This window comes from Temnothorax longispinosus, chromosome 1, assembly GCF_030848805.1.
Source record: "Temnothorax longispinosus isolate EJ_2023e chromosome 1, Tlon_JGU_v1, whole genome shotgun sequence".
NCBI classification, from domain to species: Eukaryota; Metazoa; Arthropoda; class Insecta; order Hymenoptera; family Formicidae; genus Temnothorax; species Temnothorax longispinosus.
In genome coordinates, this window is record NC_092358.1 from 13498077 (window position 1) to 13524515 (window position 26439).

The 26439-nt window shown below is 37.9% G+C and overlaps 1 protein-coding gene and 1 pseudogene across 2 annotated transcripts in view; both read left to right on the top strand.

Moving 5' to 3' along the window:
- LOC139809977 (odorant receptor 13a-like) overlaps positions 1-26439 on the top strand; it is a 602938-nt gene that overhangs the window by 233535 nt on the left and 342964 nt on the right. The window lies entirely within an intron of this gene.
- On the top strand, positions 7500-10872 carry LOC139809899 (putative nuclease HARBI1; annotated as a pseudogene).

Consider the following 26439-nt stretch of genomic DNA (forward strand, 5'->3'; position numbering starts at 1 on the left):
ACACAATAATAAATCTCTTTTGTCCTGGATATGAGGTCGGTTTTATCGGACCCATAATATCCGTGTGTATGACTTGAAGTGGTCTTTGTGCTTTAGTTCTTGTTTCTCTAAATGGCGATTTTTTCATTTTTGCCATTATACATACCTCACATTCTAATATGGAATTATCTAACTCTACTTTTTCTAATCTCTTATCTAATTTCTGTAATCTTTTTAGATGGCTTAGTGATGCATGACCCAATCTAACATGCTATAACATCGCCTCATTTATTCTTCTTGTTTTCTCTGACTTCTCTATTATTGAATTTTCGCACATTTCTTCTGTATTCTCTAATGATTGTAGATCTTCTAATTTAACCGTTTGATTGAGTTCTGTACTTGTCTCATGTTGTACATTTTCATCCACACTTGTGAGTTCCTCCTCATTCTCTCACCCAATCGCAAAACCAACATTTTCATACTCTTTTAATTCTCCCTCCAAAATTGATAACTCATTGTTTTGAATGTTTGTCTGTGATTGTTCAGGGGATTCACAATGTGACACTATCTTTGCTCTACATCTATATACTGCACATTCTACTTTACTATTATTCTTTACATTGTTATTTTTAACCTCAAATCGTATCGTCTAATTAGGTTTATTATAATTTCCTCTAAAAATTACTTTATTTGTTTGTTTATTATATACTTTAAGCAACTTATCATCTAAGTAAATGCTAAAATTAGCCTCTGCTAATGTTCGCGAAATCGCTGATTGATCCCGGCGATGGAAGCGGGATGAGAAGGACGCGCGTGGAAGGTGTTAATTAATTATTCTGTTAATATAAAATGTAACTCAGAACACAGTCTGAGCCGTCTTTAATACGAGAATAGATATATACAGTCTGACCTGAGAGTGGTGGGCAGTCTTTCGGAGTTCACTAAACATAAGAAGTCTTTGTATAAGAAGTCTTTGTATATCGTTCGTGAATGGGCGAGGCAGTTATATTAATTGCCCTTCTCGTGATGATTAGCCCGTGAGCCGGTAAGACACGTGGCGGTCGGCACTCGCGCACATGTGAGCCTGAGTCGTCGTGTTGATGTACCCGAGTAGAGCTGGATGACCGGTCGCTTTACATGTTAATGCAGTATCTTGGCAGCTGTAATCACTGCGGGCACTTCAATGTGTAGTCACCATCAAAAATGCACAGAGCACACCTCGTGCGTCTGATCACTGCGCGGCCATTTGTACGACTCTGAATATCGCGAGGAAGACGTTGGCGATGAGCGCGCCCGTGCGTGCGCAAGCTGCCGCGGTGATCGGGCGTCGATACCCGCTCGATGCTGCCATCTGATCGGACGGCGCAACGTTAACAGAATCTCGAACAGCTAATTTTCTCAAAGACAGTAGATTCTCTGATACATCTCCTGTTGCTATTACTTCTGTTAATCTAATTTCTTTCTCTTCTTTTTCTCCCGTTCGCAACAAAAGATCTCCTTTACCGTCTATTACAATATTTGCAAATTCATTTTTATTCGCACATTTGATAATCTGATTTTCACACCTTTCAAAGTTTGACAGAATCACGCTTTTATTAACAATATGGTCGGTTGCTCCCGAATCTGCTATAAAATTAATTAATTCTTTTGAATTATCTCTACTCTTTATTAATCTAATCGTACCTGACTCTGATTTATCTTCTTTAGCTTTGGCGGTTATTGTTGCTTTCTTTGCTTTAGCCTTGCTGTCTAGTTTAACTATCTTTCCTCTATTATTTACCCCTTTGGTGCTTGTTTGTTCGGCTTTATTCGGCTTATTTTTATTAAAATTTGTATTTTTATACCTTTTTCCTCTAAATCTTCCAGCCTGTGCTCCGGCGTTTGGACAGTCTTCTCCTTTGTGACCTCTAACTTCTTGGCAATAGTAACAGAACCAAGCTCCTGTTTCAATGAGCGGGCCGTCCTTAGCCATATGTCCTAACTTATTGCACCGGTAGCACTTTACAGGTTTTCCGTCTGCTTCTAATTTCGCTCTCTGTGCTCTAGCCTCTGTTTTCTCTCATTGCTCTTTTTCTATACTCTTTGTTTCTGCTTCTGTGTAATAAAAATTTTATTTCATCAATATTCATTTCTTTTTGCGTTGTTTGTCTTTTGATCAAATCGGCATTCCTCATTTCTGGTACATTAAAAGCTACCGCCTGATAGAATGACGATCTGATTTCTTGCTCTGTGAGAGGCACTGCATCCTCACATGATTCATATTCTCTAACTATAGAGTCAAAGCGTTCGCAAAAATCATTTACTTTTTCATCTTTCTTTATTTTAATCTGATAGAGACGAGCTCTTACAGATGTATGAGTTACATTTATTTTATTCTTTTTATATCTTTTTAATTTCTTTAAAATCTCTGATGGATTTTTTTCATGCAAAATTGTCTTATGATAATTTTCATCTATATGATTAATTATGATATCTCTAACAAAACTTTTTCTTTTAGCGATTTTTAATTCCGAAAGATTTTCTGGACTCTTTATACTTGCATTTATTACATCTAGCAAATCATTGTTCATTAACTCTGATTTTAAATAATCCATCCAGAGATCAAAGTTAGATTTCTGCGTAAGCTTATACTCTCTTTTAATATGTAGTTTTTGATTATTTAAATCAATTTCTATCGCGTTTTTAAATGCTTCTAAATCTCTACTTTTTTCTTTTTCGGTTCTTTTTGTATTTTAATAACTTTTTCAAGATTATTTTCTTCTAAATTTTGTATATTATCGTTATTTACCTCTAACCGTCTAAGTTTCAGTCTTTCACTCTCTAAATTAGCCACCGAAACTGGCACCATATTCTCTATCATAGAATTCGCCTGCGTCATCACCCTTTCCAAGGTTTTGAATGTGGTCTCTAATTTTCCAGTCATCGCCTCATTTCTCGCGATGAGTTTTTCTTGTTGTTCATACAGGATCTTACTACCAATCGGAAGAATTGGTTTATCCTCTCCCACAAATCTCGGCAGTCGAATTTCTTCTGTAATTCGGGGTTTCTCTTTTGGTTTTGAGGTGGCCTCTCGTGTCTCTAGCTCTTTTTCTTTCTCTATATCTGTGTAAATGTTCAGATTATTATTTTAATTTCATCCTTGAACACTTATACTTACACATTTGCTATCTCTAACCTTCTAATTTTCTTCTATTTTACTCTTTGAACAATATTCTCTTATCTTTTTCTTCTATCATTTATCTCTCTAGTCTACCAGGAGATTCTGGTCCTTCTCTACGCAACCTTCGTCTCGTCTAGCTCTATCCATCTATATCAGGATTTCAAATATCAATCGGACATGAATATCATTCTTTTTCAAAACAAATTCAATATCCAATTGTGTGACGACAACGACGATGTCCTCACGGTCTCGCCGGCTGTGAAGGAGCGCGCCGTCGCTTTTATTCACTAAAGATCTCTTTCTAAATCGCGATACTTCTCTCCGAAACCCAGATGGTAGCTCGACTGAATAGTTTTTTTTGTAAATGTTGGGCGCCAGGTGCGATTCCTCACATCACGATGTACGAGATTGCAGTTTCTCAGGCGTGGGCTTCTTCGATTAATCGCAGTTGGAAGAGGAGAGGGAGCGTAGCGCAATCAACACATCCGAGTAACAAGAAACATAAAAATATATTTTAATTAATGCAGATAACAAGTGAAAGAAGGTAGGCGTGTTCCACGGCGAACAAGCAGAATCCGGGCACGCGCCACGTGTCACCCCACGAACGCGATACTCATTCCGTCGCTGAACTGCACAGCAATCCCGGTCGAATTCGTACAAGACTATTCCCCGACATAAGTTGCAGCGAATTCTACCCGGACGGTCAAACGCGAAATACTCGAAAACGTTTGCTTCTAACAAACGCACGAAGTCCCGCTTTTATAACTAACGCAATTTCCTTACAATCTACCGCGACAGAGCTGGGGATCTTCACTCCCCACGAGACGCATGAATGCACTCACCCGTAAACGCGGCACAACTGTGAGCCATTAATCCCGATGAGACACACGGACATCCACTTATAATTAGCGCGAACTTAACCGGAAACGATAACCACGAGACTCTCACACGCGCGAGAGCAACCCCTTACGAAAAGAAACTACAGCGGATTAAAGAAAATTATATTATAGGAACTACATAAATGTATTACACGAAATTACAGACTGAAGTATTGTAATATACTGTAATATTTTCTATACGCTCGGATTACAGGAAAATATTACAGGAAAATAGCCTGTATTCCGTCATTTAGTGGCTCCCACTTGATTTTAGAGAATTTTCCTCTGCAATACGGTCTCAAGAAGATATTTTAAAATCTAGAGGAATATCCTCTAACCATGAGACACTAGACTTAAGATTGCAGTCTTCTTAATACTAGAGGACACTGATTTCCGATATTCACCCGGCATAAAAAAAATTATTTTTTTCGAAATTTTATTACTATTTTATAACTAAATTTGTTTCTTAAGATGCAGTCTATGATTATAAATATTTTCTTGTATTTGAAAAACACACTTACCTTGGAGGGATTTGAACTCGGGACCTCTGGATCGTGAGCCAACTGCCTTACGGGGGTATACCACCTTTGTGGGTCAAAAAAATTCAATTTTTTTTGCTTAAATGATACTTTGATATGTATAGAATATAATTCCATTCACATTAAGTCAGTCTGGAACTCTTTTCATGTCGAAAATAGCCATGTTTGTGCGTAACGCCATAGCGCGCAGAGAGAGCCTCGGAGCGCTATCCGAGTGTTCTTCCTTTCTACTTTATTTGTCGAGTATTTGAGGCTTCCTGATAGTTCAGAACAGTATGGTAGTACACGGGTTTACACAAAACAGCAATGAAAGCTTCAATGCTGTGCTGTGGTCAATTGCGCCGAAAACGCTCAACAGTAGCAAAGCAATCGTCGATATTGCCGCCAATATTGCAGTTTGCAATTTCAACGATGGTTTGCGGAGCATTATGGAAATTATGCAAGTTTTAAACATGAATATTGGAAGTACTTGCTACAATTTCTGCATTGAAACCGACGAACGCCGGATCCGCGCAGCTGAGCGCGCCATGACTGAGGAAGCAAAAGAAGCTCGCCGACAACAAATTTCAACTAGAAAGGCCACAAATGACGAAGAGATTAATGTGGAAGGACCACTGTATGGTGCAGGCATTGCCGATTAAAGGTGAGAAGCTAATAATTACAAGTTTTCTCGTTGCAAAACTTTAAACGCAATTTCTGAAAAACACTATTTTTCAAACTGGTGGACATCATAGCTCCCACAATTTTAATCGGATTGACATGACCCAAAGTTTTTTCTACTCTAAATGAACTTCTTTATGGTGGTACGTAGCCGTTTTTTAATTGGATTGTTAGTTTTTTTTTTTGGGAATCAATTTTATACACGATTTTTCAGTGTAAATTTGGACATTTTTGTTCAAATTAGTGTCAATTTCGCAAAAATCAATATTTTTCAAAAATCCTACGTACCACCATAGCCAATCTATCACAGATTAAGAATTTCTTTGGATTTCTGTTCTATGTCATACCAGTCAGCCGAAATCATGTGCACCAGCTAGACCCGCGTGACGCACACAACCTCTTTCGACAGGGTGTATTATATATACGAACATGATTTCATGTACAATAAAAATTTTTTTTTACATCTTCAATGTATAATAAAAAGACCCCCAAAACCGATTTCCGATTTCTCTATTCCTCATATGTTAAAATAAATCGTGAAAAAGAGGTTAAATTTCATGCTCAAAGGTGGTATACCCCCTTACGTGGTAAACTACTTCTTAATTTGATGTAAGTGTTATATATAGTCTACATATGTCATAACCAGCGCAAATATATAATTTTTCAAAAATCATCTTAAGAAACAAATTTCCCCACTTATCAGTAGAATATTTTTTTTGTGAATATCTTGCCGATATTACAGGATAACAATAGCCTGTAATATCACTGTGGAATTATAGGAAAATAATCTGTAGTGTATAATTATAATACATATAAGAAAAATATATATTTATATGTCAAAATGGCGAATACCCTGTATACACACTGATACTTTATATTTTTTTATATTTATTTACTTATAAAATATGAAATTAAAAAATAATAAAATGTGGTTAAAAAGTGATACATTAAATTTAATAAATTTCAAACAATATTTATAGAAATAATTTATATACAGCTGCATTGAAGTAAAAGTATACTATATATGGAGGGGTAAAAACCACAGTGGTGTAAGTCAAATTTTTAAAAATATTTTCTCGTGTGCATAGATGCAATCTGTACAATATATAAATTGCATCTATGCACACGAGAAAATATTTTTAAAAATTTGACTTACACCACTGTGGTTTTTACCCCTTCATATATGATAACACTCGCTATTTCAAATTTCATGGATTACTGGTAGCATTACGTTTAATACACGCGTGTAGTAGTGTATTACACATTTTGTAGATTACATGTGTAGTCTACTACACAAGTCACTTACCATACGTGTAGTATATTACACATATAATGGATTACACGTGTAGTCTACTACACAAGTCACTTACCACACGTGTAGTATATTACACATATAGTGGATTACACGTGTAGTGGATTTCACACTTCATGATTAGACATGTATTCCATATTACAGGAATTTCACGCACTAAAGGAATTACAGCGTGTAATAACTACAGATTATTGTGTTCCTTTCTGTGATAACTACAGGGGGTCCTGTAGTAACTACACAAGTGTAATATTTACTGGCTGTAGTTTCTTTCCGTAAGGGACCTCCCGAAATGACCAGCGAATCTCCCGATTACGCGAATCCCAAAGGGCGCAACCCTCGGCATCTCCGATGCCCGGCGCCCGGCTCCGATGCCCGGCGCCACGGCGCGATCACGCGATGCTCACAAAGAGCTCACCTCGCCACGCACCATCCTCAACGCGGACCGTTTTCCCCAACGCGATTTGCTACACTACGGCACGGTTAAGCAAACGACGATTACAAAATTACACGCAACAAAATTACACGCACGCTGACTGTCGGCGAACCGTACGTTCGCATCCCCGAGACGGGCACTCGCGATCACTTTTTCGTACGGACCCTCCCGCGATATGGTACTCGGTATTATTCAAGTTACGGCGGATTTCATCTATTCTCGCGGCACAACGCGACTCCCGGGAGGGCCTTAGTATTACAACGATCTTACTTTGGGGAGGCTGAGCAGTGGCCTTACAATTAATTCCTTGTTCCGGCAGCTCGTCGTTCGGCTCGCAGGGCTGGATCGTACCTTGGTGGCGGCTCGCACGACAGTGGCGTTCCTTCGGCCCGGCGCGGCGGGACCACGCTGAGCCCGCGCGCGCGCCGGTGTCCCTCGCCCTATCAAGTGCTGCGCCCTGGCACGCTACCGATCCTCCTAGGTGATCGTCGCGCCTTACTAAAGGTGCCTACTGATGGACGCGGCAAATGCCGCGCGCGGCAGCGCGGCAGTTCAGAAGGAACTAGCTTCTAGGGGCTTCTGATGCTGATGTCGCTTGCCGCGTCTGCCAGCGTCTGCCGCGTGAAATACCTCGGCAGGCGCGGTATAACCTGTATAACCTCAATTCCTTAGTACCTCAGTCACAGTTATCAGAGTTGTCAGTTATCACGTTATCAGTTTAATCAGTAAATAATGTCTGCGAAAATGAAAATTCATGAGTGGTTGCAGTGCATTCATATAATTAACGAACAAAATGCAGAAGCAGACCGACGTGACAAGCTGCTCGGATCATTAGCTTTGTTATTAGCTAGAAAAAAGAAACGGATTAACAAAAAGAAGCGTTTCTGGGTTGCGCCAATTTAAAAAAAACGCTGTGAGTATGGTTTTTACCATGCCTTACTGCCAACACTAAAATTGGAAGATCTGTCGTTCCATAATTATTTTCGGATGTCAACCACGCAATTGGAAGAGTTGTTAGCCATTGTAGGCCCACATATGGAGAAACAATACGTCGTGCGAGAACCGATAGGTGCAGCAGAACGATTGACATTGACATTACGGTAAACATCTCTTGTTTTTACTTTAATTATATCAATGTGAATGTTGCATTACATCAATTATTATGTTTCAGATTTCTGGCAGCTGGTGACTCCATGTCTTCAATGATGTATCAATATTTGATAGGTTTGACGACTGTAAGCAATATTATTGCTACAACGTGCAAGACTATTTGGGAACACCTGTGTCCTTTGGTCCTTCCACCTCGACTATTCGAAGATGACTGGTGGAGGATCGCAGAAGATTTTGAAGATATATGGGACTTTCCGCATTGCATTGGGGCAATCGATGGAAAGCACGTAACCATTCAAGTAAGTTACACTTTTATAACGATTCTTTTGAGGCATTATTCAAATATCGAAAACTATCGGGAAATAAATAGAAAAAAACAATATGAGCGAACTCTAATTTTCTTGCAGTATGTAAAAAACGTGAAATAATCTTTGTGTAATTTCAGTGTCCGGACAATGCTGGCTCCAATTTCTATAACTACAAACACAGTCACAGCATTGTGCTATTAGCTATTTGTGATGCCAATTACGTTTTCCGGTTCGTCGATATTGGTGCATATGGCAGACGAAGTGATGGAGGCATTTTTCGTGAAAGCCGAATGGGTCAACAACTTGATGCAGGGAAAATGAATATCCCAAAATCGAACAGTTTTTATAAAGGAGGACCGTCTTTGTCTTACTGCATTGTCGGGGATGAAGCCTTCCCACTAAAGTCATATTTGCTACGACCATTCTCTGGAAAGAATAACTTGTCTGCCAAACAGCACATTTATAATTATAGACTCAGCAGAGCCAGGCGAGTGATAGAGAACTCTTTTGGAATACTTGCTAGCCAGTGGCGAATTTACCGAAAACCCATCATTAGTAGCGTGGAAACTGCTATGAAGATTGTGCAAGCTACAATCTGCATTCATAACTGGCTCCGCAAGAGTGACATCGAGAACAGCTACACGGAGAAAAAGTTACGGTTGCTACAACAGAATAATGCTGTTAATTTTCGCCCATCCATACAAAAGGGTTATGGAAACCATAGTACTCTGGAAGTGACCTATGGTTTCCATATGGTTTCCATATGGTTGCCCTAACCTTAGTGAGGGTAGCTACTATATGGATGTCGCAACCATAATATATGGATGTTACAACCATAATGAACAAATATTCACCCGACAAAAAAAAATTATTTATTTCGAAATTTTATTACTATTTTTTAACTAAATTTGTTTCTTAAGATGCAGTCTATGATTATAAATATTTTCTCGTATTTAAAAACACATATAAAAACACACTTACCTTGGTGGGATTCGAACTCGGGACCTCTGGATCGTGAGCCAACTGCCTTACGTGGTAGACCACTTCTTAATTTAATGTTAGTGTTATATTTAGTCTACATATGTCAACCAGCGCAAATATATAATTTTTCAAAAATCATCTTAAGAAACAAATTCAGTTTAAAAAGAGTAATAAAATTTTAAATTGGATATATGATATAATATTTCTTATAATGTCGGGTGAATGTCAGAAACCAGTGTCGGCTCATTACGAAATTTTGTGTTCGTAAATATATTTATGAAAAAAGTATATTTATAAAGGCCTATCTATACATAAGACGCAGAACGCGAGTCGCAAGACACACGCACAGTCTACATGTCAATCTAACCTCTATACACAAAGAGGTTAGATTGACATGTAGACTGTGTGTGTGCTTGCGACTCGCGTTCTGCGTCTTATGTAGATAGGCCTTAAAGTTAAAACATCCTTATCAAATCCACTTTATTCTATGCAGAAATTCTTTTGCGCGCGCAATGGAACTAAACTCTCAATCATGCAGTGATTCAGTGCTGTACCGTGCAGCTATATCTTATGGATCTCTCAACCATAATAATTGTGCTGCAGACCACATAAGAGGGATAGCAATAATCCTTTGGTTGAGGCAACCATATACGAGGGTATTATAACCGAATGTTACGTATCGTAAGAACTACGGTTATGACAACTGTATAAATGGGCATATCTTAACAGCTACATTGAATGTAATATCAATTTAACTTGAATTTACATCCATTTCTCTTTTAATCATAGAGAACATTGTTGTAACAACCGTAACAATTTTCTCCGTGTACATTTTACCAAATATGCTAGATAGAGAGACGGCAGAGGGTGATCACATGCAAGGTTCGTGGAGGATGATTATCGAAAATGGTTGTGCATTCGGGAACATCTCCAAATGTAGTACAAATACAAGTACTCAAGATGCTATGCTCATTAGAGATGAATTTTGTAAATATTTCAATAATGAAGGCTCAGTGGCATGGCAAAACGATCAATGATACTATATTTGAATATTACCTTGTTTCATTTGTAATATAATTCGTATATTATGTACTCCACAAAATGTTTTTTTTACCACTAAGTAATCGTTATTTGTATACTACACGTGTAAAAGTAATAAATTATAATTTTTAACAGTGCAAACTAATTTTCGACAATTTCTCTTTCCTACTTTCCCAAATAATCGTAACATGATATTTCTTGGTATCCCGGTTCAGTTAAATAATATTATTATACATTATTATTAACGTCGTTGAGCAATAATTCAGTGTGTAATAACTGGTGAATTTTTAACATTATGTTGCGTCTGCGGACTTGCGACAACTCTCGTAACTGGCTGGCGACCATTGAAGTGAAGTTGTCAATTTCGTCAAGAACAAGAGTTGGCAATGGCATTGCTGGTCGTGGGGTCTGCAAGGCCACCGCTATCTGCTTCATCACGTCTTGTTCGCAGTCAGTATTTTTTCGTTTTCTTTTCAATTCTAAAAATGAAAGAATGATTTTATACATTCTGCATTATTAGGAAAAATTGATGTAGCTAGCTGTAATAGTACTAACAAGTGAAAGATAATACACCTTATGAGCGAAACATACCCTTCGATGCATCAACGGCATCGTTGACTTCTCCGTCCACATGGCTTTCCACATCATCGTTGTTGAGGTTTTCATCACGACTCGGCATATTTGAAACTGTCCTGAAATGCAATAAAATGAGATATATTGATACTAAATACTAACTGTCTCCAATATTTCAGTGAATACTTTTGTGAAGTATACTAACTCTTTTTCCAAAAAAGTGTCCCGTAAGAAAGACAACATGTCGTAATACTGCCACTTCCTACGAGATGACTTACTTCCTGATCCACTTGGCAACTTCTCAAGGGAAATAATTTTCATGTAGCAATCCCTCAAGTGTTTCCATTTTTTCTTTACTTCATCGACAGAACATTCGCCTGTAATAATAAAATCGTACATTTTGTACTGTTAAATCATTTAAATTGTATTGTTTTTTTCTACACCGAGCATGCTAAAAGGAAGACCGTAACTGCCATGGACGTTGTCTACGCCCTGAAGCGCCAAGGAAGAACTCTCTACGGCTTCGGCGGTTAAATGTAGACGGAAGACGACAGTTTTTACTACGTATACAATCTCTCTCCCCCTCTACACACACACACACACACACACACACACACACACGTACCATTTGTCGCATCAGCCACTTGCTCCTAAAGCTGTTGTACAGTTCGTCTGTCACGTTTTGCTATATTTATTTTTTGGTTCCACAACAGCTCTCGTGCCGACACTTCTGCAATTATTAGTTCCTCAAGGTTTCGCCCCAGGCTCGGTGTTAGCAGCTCTTCGCTTGTCGGAAGATGCGACTTTGTAACAAACAGTTCTGCTCCGTCAATCGCACTTCGACACACAATGTCTCCATTCTCTATAAGATATTAAAATTGTTACATTCGCTTAAATAATATTATATCATTCCTTTCATATTTTACTTACCACATTGGGGGTACAAATAGAGGGTGTTCTCGTCACAAACAATCCCTGGATAATTTGCCCAACATTCATGGGACGGTATTTCTTCCTCCTCGAGAATTGTCTCGCACATTCCGCATGTGTGTACTTTCTGCAATAAAAAAAATATCAATATCATCTGGTTTGTCATTCGAAAGTTCGGTTCCAAGTCATAAATATTTATAAGAATTGAAATAGATAATTTGTTTGCACATGTTACGGTATGTTAGTTTTCCAAAACGTAAAAAAAAATACTTAATCTCCAATCTTAATAATTATAAACAATCATATATATATATATATATATATATTACTTTTATGATTGCTATCTTAACATTTTTTTATTAAAATCATTATACAAACATAAATATACACTAACCTTTGGAATCTCCACTCCGGCCATCGTTAAATTTCGCTCACTTGTGCGATGCCGCCGATGCCGCAAATGAAGTTGGATTGATCTAACTTCAATGCGGCAACGTAGGAGTAGTTCAGAAGCCCCTAGATTCTAGTTCCTTCTGAACTGCCGCGCTGCCGCGCGCGGCATTTGCCGCGTCCATCAGTAGGCACCTTAAGGCGCCCCTTGTCGCTGCTCCCATCCGCCGGCGGTAGATTTGAAACCCGCCTACGTGAGACCGGCTGTCCAGGCCGCGACTCATCGCCCGGTTTCTCGACGGCCAGGCTGGCCGGGCCATGGCTCGTCGACCGGTGGCGGTATACCGGTGGTGGCCCCGTTCCTTCCCTTATGAAAATGTGCCTTTCATTGCCATTAAAAAATGCCATTGAATTTTTATTGTTCCAGACGCAATGGAAATAAAGGCATTTTTGCCAAAGATAAAAAGTTCCACACAAAATCCCATTAGTATTGCCATTGGTATTGCCACTGGTTTTGCCGTTGGTATTGCCATTGGTATTGTCATTGGCAATACTAATGGGATTTTGTATGGAAATTTTTATCTTTTGCAAAAATGCCTTCATTTCCATTGCGTCTGGAACAATGAGAATTCAATGGCATTTTTTAATGGCAATGAAGAACACATTTTCATAAGGGAGGAGCTCTTGCCTTAGGCGACTAGCGCCTAAAAATATCTGCCTCGGTCCCGTACGGAGTCTCCTTATACATATACCAGTCCGTGCCGAACCTTGAATTTGAGAGAATGCATGAACGATGCGACGCTTAGTGGCGTCGATGCGAACTGCCGGTAATACAGTTACCGCGCGGGCGTGATGATGATGCATGTACCACTGGTGGCGCAAACCGCCACATTTACCATTGACGAATTTCCATTACAATTCACATTGAACAACATTGGCTGAAGGTAGAAAAATTCCATACAAATTTTATCCTTCATGAGTCATTGGCAGTTTCCATTACGCCCGTATGAAAAAGGTTGTCATTCGAATCTTGCCATTGCGTTTCCATTCATCTTATTGCCACTCAATATTTTCCATTTACTTTTCCATATAATTCGCATTGCAAATTCCATACACAAGTTTTAACCTTCATACGCCATTAGCAGTTTCCATTACGCCTGTATGGACAAAGTTGTCATTCAAATCTTGTTATTGCGTTTCCATTCATCTTATTGCCACTCAATATTTTCCATTAACTTTTCCATATAATTCGCATTGCAACTGTAGGGCAACCATACATTCCCCTGACCGCCATTGAGCACTCAAGGGCACATTTTTATAAGGGTTGACGGGGACCTTCATCGGGGCGTCCCCCTTTTCGGGTCCTCCGTATTCGGGCTGCAATGCTCTCGCGTGGCTGATGACGTGCCTTGACAGGCCAGCTAACGTTCCAGCTGTAGACTCCAGCGTGGCCTGCCCGTCGACCGTCCGCCCTCGGAAGCTTCAGGCTGTCCACCTGTAAATTTCTCGGTGCGGCATACGCCGTTACAAAGTTCCGTGACCCTGGCCATCTGCTCCGCGCTCCCTTGATACCTGTAATTCTCGCCAGAAGATCTTAATCCTAACCTAAAACGCTCGCTCTCCGCCCGCCCCGGGCGGAGGCACCATCCCTGACGCCTCTCTCGGCCGAGCTCCCATCTGGGGTGAGGGACGTGACATTTGTAATTTATAATTTTATTGTCGAGTTTTTCTCAACAATAAAACTTATTTATAGCTTACAAGACCATACAGAACGCATTGCAATTCATAATGATCTGAAAGCGAGAAACCACGCGCTTCTGCAGAGCCATCCGCACACGCACACTACTATCCCGTGCGATCTCCAGTACTGCTGAAAAGATCTATAGGATATCGGGTTGATCACGCACGCGCACGGAACTCGTACAGATTTACGCGGCCTCCCTAAACAGCAATCAAGTTACACCGCACCGCAAGTCATGCTTGATCACTGACCTGATGCATGTCGATTTTGAAAAATAATTCCATACACATGCATGTATATACATATGTGTCATGGTGTCGCATCGATGCTATGTTTTTCTAATCGATCATGCGTCAACGCGTGCCCGGCAACAAGTTCTTCGCACCAAAAACAAAGACTCTCGCCGTTTACGATCGGACTTGCACGCGCACGTCGCCGGTTTGTTACCAAGCGGCATCTTTCTATCGCACATATATTCTTTATTTCTCTTTTTCTATTGCACATCTATTCTCTAATTCTCTTAAAATGTAGTTAATTTCTTGCATCTACTCTTTATACATCTAGTCTCTACTTTATCAGCGCTGTTTTTCGTGTACATCGACGATGATTTCTCTATCTCTCAAGAAAAAGGCAAAAACATCTATTTCCTTCTAACAACATTTATCGAACGAACGTTCTTATTAGCTGAAAGTTCTCTCGTTTTGCTCGTCAGCAACGAGGAATATTATTTACTTACCCTCTAATCTTCTATTCTCTGTCTGCGTCTAATTCGTCTATCTGTCGTCGTTGCCACACACTTCTCACAGATCTTCCGCAGGACAAGCGTGCCCTGGGCCCATAACTTGTTGGAATTATGCTCTCCGCAGGGATCGAGATGGTGGTGGTGATTGCTAACAAACGACTCTTTTATATGCTGTTACTATAACTCTTTGTTCTCGACACAATATAAGACACCGTATATAAGACACGTGTGCACGCGATGAGCTCGGACTATCGTCTGTCGCTTCGTACGGCGTTCGCGCCCGCGTTGCTGCGCCACGCAGTGCCCTCTGGAAGGGCGCGAGTGCTCTACTCGCACAAAGCATCTTTCCAACAATAATTACATATAATTATTTACACGAAAAAAACTTTTAATATAACTTTACATAATTTGATATAGAGTTATAAATATTTTGATATAATTACATATAATTATTTATTCAAGAAAGAGTTTTAATATAACTTTACATAATTTAATATGGTGTTTAAAATAGAATAAAAGCAAGTAGAGAAAATGTAACTGAGGTGAACAAGCAACAGGGATTTAGTTATCTCAATATATTGACAAGAGCTCCTCCTGATGAGCCAACACACAATATAAATAAAACATATAATATCAGTCAATTCAAATAATAAACACATGAAATAGTAGCGCAGTTCAAATCAAAGCAAAATAATAATGTTTACATCCTATAAATGAACAAAAAAGTTAAGCATAATTGATACATATTAGCAATAAAGATGGCATATAATCAATTTCTTAAGACACTAAGTGTCATGGTTGCGAATCTCCAAACGTTTGGATAACGCTATGAAAGTATTGACCTCGTAATACGAAAAATTGTGGCATTAAATTATACCGTAAATACAAGTAATCTTTGAGAAACAACGCACAGAAACTTAAACTACTGAATTTGATAATACACAAAGCAATGTCGAAGCAAATAAATCTATAATAAATATTAATGTAACGCACAGAATTATGTAAGGCATGTACTGCCTCGCCCAAGAGCAAACGGGCCGAACACGAGGTATACAATATCAAGGTTATTTAACCGCACCGCAAAAACTCTAAATCTCCCGAAAATGAGATTGCACGACGAAGCGCTTATAGTCAAACACACCGCGGAATCGGCAGAAATATAATTAACGCGTGTACGCGTGGTGTAAGCCGGTACTCGGCTTATCGATATTGCAATCTTAACCGCGTTAGAGACCGTCGTTAGACAGCGTTATCCGATGTAATCGGAAGGGCTTGAACGATCCTGCAATGGCGTGGTCCACGCTTATCCGAAATACGGAAAGAAAATGAAACGAAGTACTTAACGTTGAAGAAGCAATTCTCGTGAGGACTCTCGTAATTCGTCTCTTTCGTCCTTCTTAGAAAGCACGCCTGATAGACATCCCTCATGCGTAGGCCAGAATGTTCCCGCTCTTTTTTCTTCCGTTTCACGTGGTACGCACGGCAATAGCACGCATGCAGCGTTCACTCAGGTCTGATCTCGATGATCTTACTACGCACTGTAACACGTGTATGAGGCTCGTGCCTCGAAAGTAATCGCGTAATGACACTGCTTTGTACAATGCGTTCCAATTATTCGGAATCACAACTCGCACAAATAATTGCTACAAGCGAACGATCTCACTCGACCGTACTTTATCGAGATTACTCGCGTTAACGACGGATTATTGCAAAACAAGCAAAAGAACAACGTGCTTTCGGTATCGAGGACAGTCGACGAATGACGCAGAATGCGGCTCATCACGTATCGTCGCGTCGCAAGCGCGGACCGGTAACGACATTTGACGATCGGCAGCGCGCTCCCTACTTCCGGCGCCGCGGACGCCGTGGTCGCCGCGTCGCTCTCGATTTCCCTAGCGAGTCGATATTTTCGAGAGTGCGCCAAATTCGAACATATGGAGTTATAAATATTTTGATATAATTGCATATAATTAAATACATAAATAAATATTATTATATATGATTATATATGATTATATATAATATGATATAATTAGACAAAATTGTATATAAACATTTGTTTGAGATCGCGATAATTCGTGTCGCAAAGAAATCGCGTTCGATTGCATGTCAGCGCAAGTACTCTTTCCATAAAATAGTCGCCTAAATAATTGTGCTTCAAAAGAATAATTTTCGTCGCGTTATAGCATGGATCTTTCGTACATTCCGGAAAGTTTGCTAATTGTTAGCAATAACACAGCCACGGCTGACCAGCCGCGCAAATAAAGTCAAATAACAACGCTAGAACAAAGGAAAGATCCATGTTATAAACAAAGCACGCGAAAACAGGTGACGACCCCGTCGGGTCGCCATGTGAAACCGGTGACGTCAGCACGATGACCTAGGGCTCCGACGGCCAATCACCCTCCCGAAATTCTGGGAAATCTGCCGGGAGGAAGTTTCGCCTCGGAGGTGTTAAAAGGACCGCCGCTGCGCCGCGGAACCGATTTTGCTCGCAGATCACCCGCCTAGTATTCTTATACGACCGCTAATACACCGCTTTTCCAAACCGCTTTTCGCATAGATAGTCGCACGCGCTTGCTTTCACCGCTTTGCCGTATAACTTCTGTGCGCTACCACGGCTTCGCTTTCTTCGCTGAAAAGAAAGAACACTGTACATTTTAAATACATTTATTTTTCTGTTACTTGCTGTGTCGTTACTTGTGATCGTCTCGTTACCTCGCGCTACACCGCGCTACCACGTGCTCTCGAACAACATTTTTTCCCGGTTAGAGTTAATTTGAATAACGGGCTTACCATCCAATTGTCTAACGAATACAACCCTTCTTCACCCAGAGAGAAAGAGAGATAGAGAAAGGGAGAGAGATTGATTGATTGATTGATTAATTTTTATTATGCCATAGTCAATAGACTTTAAGCAAATCATGAATTAACAAATAAATATATAAACAAAATATAAACAAAAATATAAAGTACTATGTAGCAGCTGTCGACATGCATTTGGCAGTAAATAAAAGTAGAAACAAGGCGAACACCCCCCTGGCGGAGGACGCACCGTAAGCATATATAAAGTCGAAAATAAAGATTGAAAATACAGAGATTGAATAAAACGGAAACAACCCATGTCTCCGCAAAGGATGCTACATGGCAAATAGTCTAAGATCCCGACCTACATCGACCTTCACCCATCTATTTTCCTAATAAAAGGTATTTTTTTATCAAACATAATAAACAAACAAATAAATCGCGGATGGGTGCCTAATTAAATCAGCTCAACGCTACCCTTAATTAAAAATAATTTAATTAATTAAACACAGTGGTATTAGGTTGCCTAAGCAAAATCGATCAAGACTTGCGGTTGCCGCGCTTTAAAGTCCGAATATTTAAGTAAGCGAGCGGGGTGCAACAGAGAAGCGCTGAACGTACTATTCTATGCAATAGAGGAGGACGCAGCATAGCAGTTGTGCGTGAAGCAGTTGCCGAGTAAAAGAGAGTGCGCATGCTTTTTTCTCCGTGCAATAGAGAAAGACAATTCTATCGCTCGAAATCTTTTTTGGAGTAAATAATATAAAAATATTTTCTAATATAAAAATGTACAACATAACAATAATATACAAGTAATATTAACTTACCTTTCAATTTTATCTATTTCATTAATAAAACCGAGTAAATAAATAAATATTTCAGAAAACGATAAAACAGAGATAGAATTTCCCGGAGAGTGCCATGTGTATAGTTTTTCGTTATCGATTTTCTGAAAACCGATTTTTCTAATTTTTTTAATTTTTCAGGAAATAATTGACCGAATCTTAAAGAATTATACATATATGAAACATGGGTAAAATTTTCCGGGGAGTGCTATAAAGTGTATAATTGTTCGTTACCAATTTTTTGGAAGCCGGAATAATTTAAATATACATTAACCTACCGATTTATTGATTTAGTTAAAACCGGTTCGCTTTTGTTGAAACAGGTTCAAAAATTTTAATAATTTAATTTTACATTAATCTACCGATTTATCGATTTAGTTAAAACCGGTTCAAAAATTTTAATAATTGTTCGAGAATGGGTTTAATTGCCAAATTAATTTCTGGGGAGTGCTATAAAGTGTATAATTTTTCGTTACCGATTTTTTGGAAGCCGGAATAAGGATATTGAAACACAAATGAAGTCGTTCGAAGAAAAACGACGCCCGGGCGAAGCCCGTGTAACCAGCTAGTATATTATAAAACTTGAAAGTTATTGTACAAATACGAAAAGTTATTCATCATCAGATTCATCAAAAGTTGCAATGTTATAGTCAAATTCTGAGGAATTGTCATCATTATTATCACTGTTTGTCACGTGCAATATGTCATCAACTTGTAAAGGCGTTGGGTTTCCAACGAATCCTGTTGGCTTTAAATAGTTATCCATGAACCAACCGCAATTTTCAGGACGTAGTTTGACACAACAAGGATCAGTTGCATTAAGCCACATAGAATTGACGTATATTGTGCGTAAAATTTTCTGTTTTAGCGATTTCCAACATGGTGGGATCATATTTGAGTCGAAGCTTTTAATTTTTTTCATAAATTGTTCATTGTCTTTCTTAGTCGAATAATTTTTTTAAAAAATGCGATACCTTGCGTCATTTACACTAGTGCAATGCTTGATACCATATATAAGAGCAGTAAACTCCTGAATAACGTCAATTTTTTCGTCAATGAAAATGTCAGCTTCATCTGTTAATAACGCACAAATTTTTTGGTACGTCTCGTTTTTCAAAAAAATTTTAAAAGGTCTGACTTTTTTTTTATTGTAAAAAGCTGCCGTGTAATCGCAGCCTGTAAATGCATGGAAAGCCGGCAGACTTAGGGATAATGTAGATCCCAACTTCAGTGCTAATTCTGTACAATTAATGCAGTTAAGATCTTTATTATTTCCTTTCTTGATCGTTGAACCTACTAACCAAATTTCTGATTCTGAAACTTTATGCATATTGGCCAGCAAAATTATTAAAACATCAGTATCAGAGAGATCAGAGGCTTTTACTAAAATTCTTTAACTTGGTGGCACTTTGTTAACATAAAACATAATTCGCGTATCCGCTTCTTCATGCTGACATATATAATCAACTTCTTCACTTTTTACGACATAATTTTCCTTTGTTTGATAAGAATAGCACTGATCTCCAACTGTTATAAAAATTTTTTTTGTTTGGATTATTGGTACCAAATGGTCGTTCTCCCAGTAATTAACTAAGAATTGTACCAAAGCCTCTTTAAAACGATAATTTTTGAGATTTCCCAAAAAATTGGTAGGTCTAGGTTGTAGACGTCCTGTAATTCTATATGGAATATCAAACTCCTGTCGACTTTGACGTTTAGAATCTTTGATTGAAGGCGTTAAATAGCGGTCGAATATAAGATGTATTTTCCCAGCATTACTCGAACAAAGTTTTATAAGGATAGATTCAGCTATTTTATTAAAGGTTTGTGGCATGGAGAATCCGATAAGGTGTAAGTAGTAAAAACCATATATTATTTCAACGTCGATTTGTGTTGGCTCAACTATTTGGACTTGAGATTTTAGTGTCTTGGCTAATGTCGACTTGTTTGTTTTTAATATTTCACCAATACACGAGAAAAGAGCAGGCAGCATTGGTGCTAATGGAAACGTCAAACAGTATTCTATATTAATTTTTTTGTCAATGCTAATTGCGAGTAGTCGCCCAAAGATGTCTCGTTCCATTTTTAGTAAGACCTTCTTGCTCTTATCTTTATTTACCTAAGCTTTGGTGGCGCACTGTGGTGCAAAATTCAAGATTTTGTTCCATGGTATCGGTTTTTCAAATCTCTCGGAAACTGAACAGCATTCAAAAATGAAACTTAACTTTTGCTGATTGCCTACTGACTTAACAGCAAGCAGGAAATCAGTAACATCTGAAGATGCTGCTTTACCAGTCGAAATGTTAAACAAAACATTTTCATCAATACTATCATCAAATGGATTGACCGTATTTTTAATCGCTTCAATGATACTGTGAAAACTTTTTTATCTTTGTTTATTCTGCTTTTTTTGCAAAGAATGCGAAGTATCATCTTTTAGCGACAAACCATAATTCTCCTTGACAGCTGTCAATATTTTTGTCCTCATATTGTGACTGAGAGCCCATCTTTGTCGCGCAGATATAGAGTCTGCAGAAAGATTATTAGCCAATTGATTACTGGCATCAGCATTGATGGTCTGCTCTAGTGTCAAGTCAACAGGTGATCTAGCAAAATTGGCTTTAGTACGTCTAATTCCAAATGCGCCTTGACGAAATTCTACAACCAGGGGTGAATCTTCAGTATGCAATCTGATTAAATTACTTAAGTACAATAGGGACATCTAGCATAATTAAGCTGGTTTAATGCAAAAAATAAATCAGACATGTTGAAAATCGAGTCCAAGTACAGTTCACAGTTACTGGTATGGATGCTTCTCGAAAAGCGAAGAAATAAGTTAATAAACTCACAATACTGATAGTAGTATTGAGCCGTTTTTCCTTTTTCACCCATCAAAGTTTGTTTGCAGAACTCTTTATAGCCATTAACAGTTTGGTTCAATAAATCAGGTAATTCAAACCTCTCGTTGACGTCAGATACAGTCTGATTGGATGCATTGTCTATAAGCGCTTGTAATAATTCACCTAGTATCTCAGGAGATACATTAATTGTGGATAAATATTGTTCAAAATGAAGTATTTGTAACGCAGCGGCGGTCAGCGGGTGTAATCGCTTGCAACGATTAAAGTGCTTGCTGTCTAAAAAGCTGTTCATTGAGCCGCCTGCTAATACTTCTGCCTGAACTAGTATTTCTACTAACCCACTGGAGTCTATGTATTTCCCGATCGCTTTGAAGAATGCCATTACAAAAATGTTATCAAATTTGAGTTTTTCACTTTCTTGAATCTGCATTGCCATTTCGGCTATGGCTAAATCATATGTCACGATAATCAGTCCTTGTTGACACTTTTCAGCAATTTCATTAGCCTAAACGAGTGTTTCATTAACTATTGCATAAGACGTTGGAGATGAATTTATTGGAGGCAAATACTCGACGTTTTGAATTCCACTGTGATCAGTTGAAAGCATACAGTTGTAGCCCAACCACATAGGAACAGAATCATTTCGCAACAAAGACATTATCCATAGTATATCTTTATCAATGGCTATTTCTGTGGCGTTTTTGCATACGTCGATTACATTAGTAAATGAATCAACGGTAAGCAGCTGCATACTTGTTGTCGGTTTTGAGTAATATGGTCGAATACCTCGTATCATTGAAACGTCGTCTTTTACGTGAAGAAGGTCCACATTCGTCTCTGTTGTCATGAAGCGAAAGAGTTGAAGAAGTCGTAGCTTCAATATCATCAGGATCTTCATTTTCCGTACGAGGAAATTGATAAATAATTCCAACTGTGTCATGCATGGTATCTTTTCCTGAAGTCGTGTCAACGAAGCGATCAAAATTATCAAACGCTACGTGAGTACTGCGTCCATCTACTGTATCGATACCGGTTGGTATTACCTTATTATCTTGGACTGCCGTATAACTCATTTCTGTCTCAAGCTCTTCAGCCAAATTGTATCCAACTGTATGGCCATATGGCCATATCTGTTAAGCATCGTGATTACTTGCCGAGAATTTGTTAGAGATTTCATAGTCAGTCCAAGGGTTAAATTTTTCGCTGGTTTACATCTACCCTTTGAAACAGCATAAATGATATCGCTACACAGTGACGTTACTTTGACCGAGGTGTCGTTTGAGTCATTACGAGAAACGTCGGGTCCGACAATGAGATTGTACATAAATTCAAGCAATTTCTCAGGAATCTCACATTCTCCGTGGATGACGTCATCAGCAGTTAAATGACTCGGCAGCTGTTTGCAATCAATAGCTTTTACAAGATTCCTTAAATGATAAGCTACGTCTTCAAATTTGTTGTCTTCTTTTGTTTCCAAAAATTTAGTGTTATTAGCCATAACAGACACATCGATGTATGTCTTGTATGTACATTATTTTACAACGCGGTCCGGTAGATGCTTCAATCGTTAGACGGTCACCGAAACTTTTTAATACTTTTTTTTCCAAAGTTTTGGGTCGGAAATCCGCTATATCATCGGGGTCTATTTTATTTCTTTTAAACTCTAATAATAGAGCTTGATATCTTGAAAATAACTGTGCAAAGTACATAACTTTTTCATTTTCAATTATTTCTTTTGTAATAAAATCTATAAGAGACTCATAAGCTAATTTATGTAGCTGTCTGTTTTCATGCCAACTAGTATCAAGATGTTCCTCGGTATATCGCTTTTCTTGTACCCGATATGAAGCAAAACAGATCTTGTGATAGGCAACAGTTTGATTCTCAAGTTTCGAAAGTATCTCCAAATCATTTAAAGTTTCAGCAATTGTTTTTATTTTTTGTACTACATTTTCAGACTGAGGAAATATCAGATTAAGCATCTGTTTTCCACATTTATTTTGTTTGTGGCTGCAAAACAGGCATGTTGTTTGTTTATCAGAAGTAGGTGCTGTAGAGGCAGGATTTGTCGATACTGAATCAAGCGCCTCGTCAATCAAATTACGTGGAGTTGATGTAAATGACGGGACCTGAAACAAATAATTTGTTAAACAAATTTAAAAATAAATTTCAATTTCAAACATTTATTAAATTAAAGATTTAAATTCATCAACAAAACAATGAAAATTAGAGCAATTAAATTAATATATTATATTAATGATATTTTAATATCTTGTCCAAATTTATAAGAAAATGAAGTTATTGCATCAATATTACTCTCTTCTCTCTCAGTATTTGTTGTACTTAAATGTCCACTAGAATCCAGACATCGTGGATGTTCGTCAGTTGTAGACGTACTTGGATGCACCTAAAAATTCAATTTCATTGAGTAAATAAAAGTTATATGTATCATTTTTATTAATTAATACTGTTAATATACATACAAAGTCTGCGAGCGAGGAATTTGAACATTCCTGATCGGGATTAAACAAGTGTCTCTGTTCCTGCAAATAATCACAATAGTAAGTCTTGGATATCTGACACATTCAGAATAATAACCATTTAAAAAAATCTTGATAATTTAATTATTATAATTTAAGACAGAATTTAATACTTACTTCATGATTTCTGATAAAATTGTTGAAATCTTCATTATACATTTTTTTTAATACATCAGTAATTGTTTATAACATAATGATGAATGATAACCTAAAGAATCAACTGCATCTTTGGTTAACTGAACCTCATCATGATACTTGAAAAAAATTTTTTTACGAAACAATTCTTAAATATCTCATCGTTTAAATTAATTATAGAATCGTTTGAACCGCACAAAAAAACACTTTTTGATTTTTCTATAACAATTCACTCGAATAGAGGTTATAAACAACAGAACACGTTTCCAAATACAGAATATATATATACTAATATATATAAATGCGTAATTACTCCAAAAAAAATTTAGAGCGATAGAGTTGTCTTTTTCTATCGCACGGAGAAAAGAGCATGCGCACTCTCTTTCACTCGGCAACTGCTTCACGCACAACTACTATGCTGCATCCTCCTTTATTGCATAGAATAGTACGTTTTTTTTTTATTCAGATAGAAGAAGGACCATGGGGGGTTCCCGCATATGGTCTACATAGAAAGGACGAAACTAGATGTGTCGCAACAAAAGTAAGACTATGACCGGGTTTACATGAACGCCTCAATAAAGACGTTCCCAGCAAAAATACGATTTGCATATAAATAAAATTATGGGATGTAACAAAAGAGGTATATAAAAGGGGAATGTCGCCCCTGAAAGAAGAAGACATCCACGCATCCGCGCGCAAAGCCCCTAATAAAATAGTACGTTCACGCTTCTCTGTCGCACCCTGCTCGCTTACTCAAATATTCGGATTTTAAAGGACGGCAACCGCAAGTCTTGATCGATTTTGCTTAGGCAACCTAATACCACTGTGTTCACAATAAAATTATTTATTTTTTGTATAGTTCAATTAAAGAATACAGATGAGTGTAAATTAGTAATGCCAATTCACCTGTTTATACCTGGCAACCCAGTAATAGGGAGCAGTAAAAGATAGGCAACCTAACTTTTCCTTTCTACTTATGCTTTGTACATACTTTTGATTGGTACTGAATGTTTTTAGAATATAAATAAGTGTAGAAATAAAAAAATAATTAATTAAATTATTTTTAATTAAGGGTAGCGTTGAGCTGATTTAATTAGGCAACCCATCCGCGATTTGTTTGTTTATTTATTATGTTTGATAAAAAATACCTTTTATTAGGGAAATAGATGGGTGAAGGTCAATGTAGGTCGGAATCTTAAACTATTTGCCATGTAGCATTCTTTGCGGAGACATGGGTTGTTTCCGTTTTTTTCAATCTCTGTATTTTCAATCTTTATTTTCGACTTTATATGTTTACGGCGCGTCCTCCGCCAGGGGGGTGTTACCTGTTCGCCTTGTTTCTACTTTTATTTACTGCCGAATGCATGTCGACAACTGCTACATAGTACTTCATATTTCTGTTTATATTTCTGTTTATATTTTGTTTATATATTTATTTGTTAATTTATAATTTGCCTAAAGTCTATTGACTATGGCATAATAAAAATCAATCAATCAATTAATCTCTCTCTCTCTCTCTCTCTCTCTCTCTCTCTCTCTCTTTCTCTCTCTCTCTCTCTCTCTCTCTCTCTCTCTCTCTCTCTCTTTCTCTCTGGGTGAAGAGGGGTTGTATTCCGTTAGACAATCGGATGGTAAGCCCGTTATTCAAATTAACTCTAATGCAGATCTTGATAAGTTCGTTTGACATGCACATTTCGACCGCTCTTTGTCTTCCGTCACACAATGCAACTTTGTCTCAATGTTTACTTGATTTCGCGTAGCTCAGGTTAATGCTAACTCTCTTGTGGTCATATTGGAATTTATCTGACTATGTTTTAGTGTTATCTCTTACCATATAAATTCTATATGATGATTTTGTAGCTTTAAACTACTATTTTTTATTTCCTGTTTATAACTCGCTTGGGCTACGGTTGTTGCTGCGTCCGCGGGGGACCATGCTAACGCTTACTAAATAATCACTAAAGACTTACTAGATAGTATATTTGCTAGTCTAACTTATGTTCTGTTGTGATAATGGGAGTTGCACTTGTCGTTACTTATCTCACCGTTGCTCTTTACTTGTTGTTTTTCTTTATCTATCACATTAATCTGTAGTTGCTTTATATACCAATATTGTCTACTTTAACTCAATCCTATTCGATATTGTTTATACTTTGCTAATTATTAGTTTTTAAGCTATACATATTCAGGATATTTTTTGCTACTTATCTCTTTGTATTTTTTATATTTTACTATATACTTTTCTATTATTGTATCTTTTGCTACTATTGTATCATATTGTATATATTTTGCTCTTATTGTAACTTTTGCCTAAAGTCTTGACTAGGGCATAATTAAAAATCAATCAATCAATCAATCAATCAATCAGTCAATCATTCTCTCTCTCCCCCTCTCTCTCCCTCTCTTCCTCCCTGGGAGACATTGGGAGACATCCCAATGGGACAAATCGTTTTCAGCGTAGCCAGAATATTTAGTG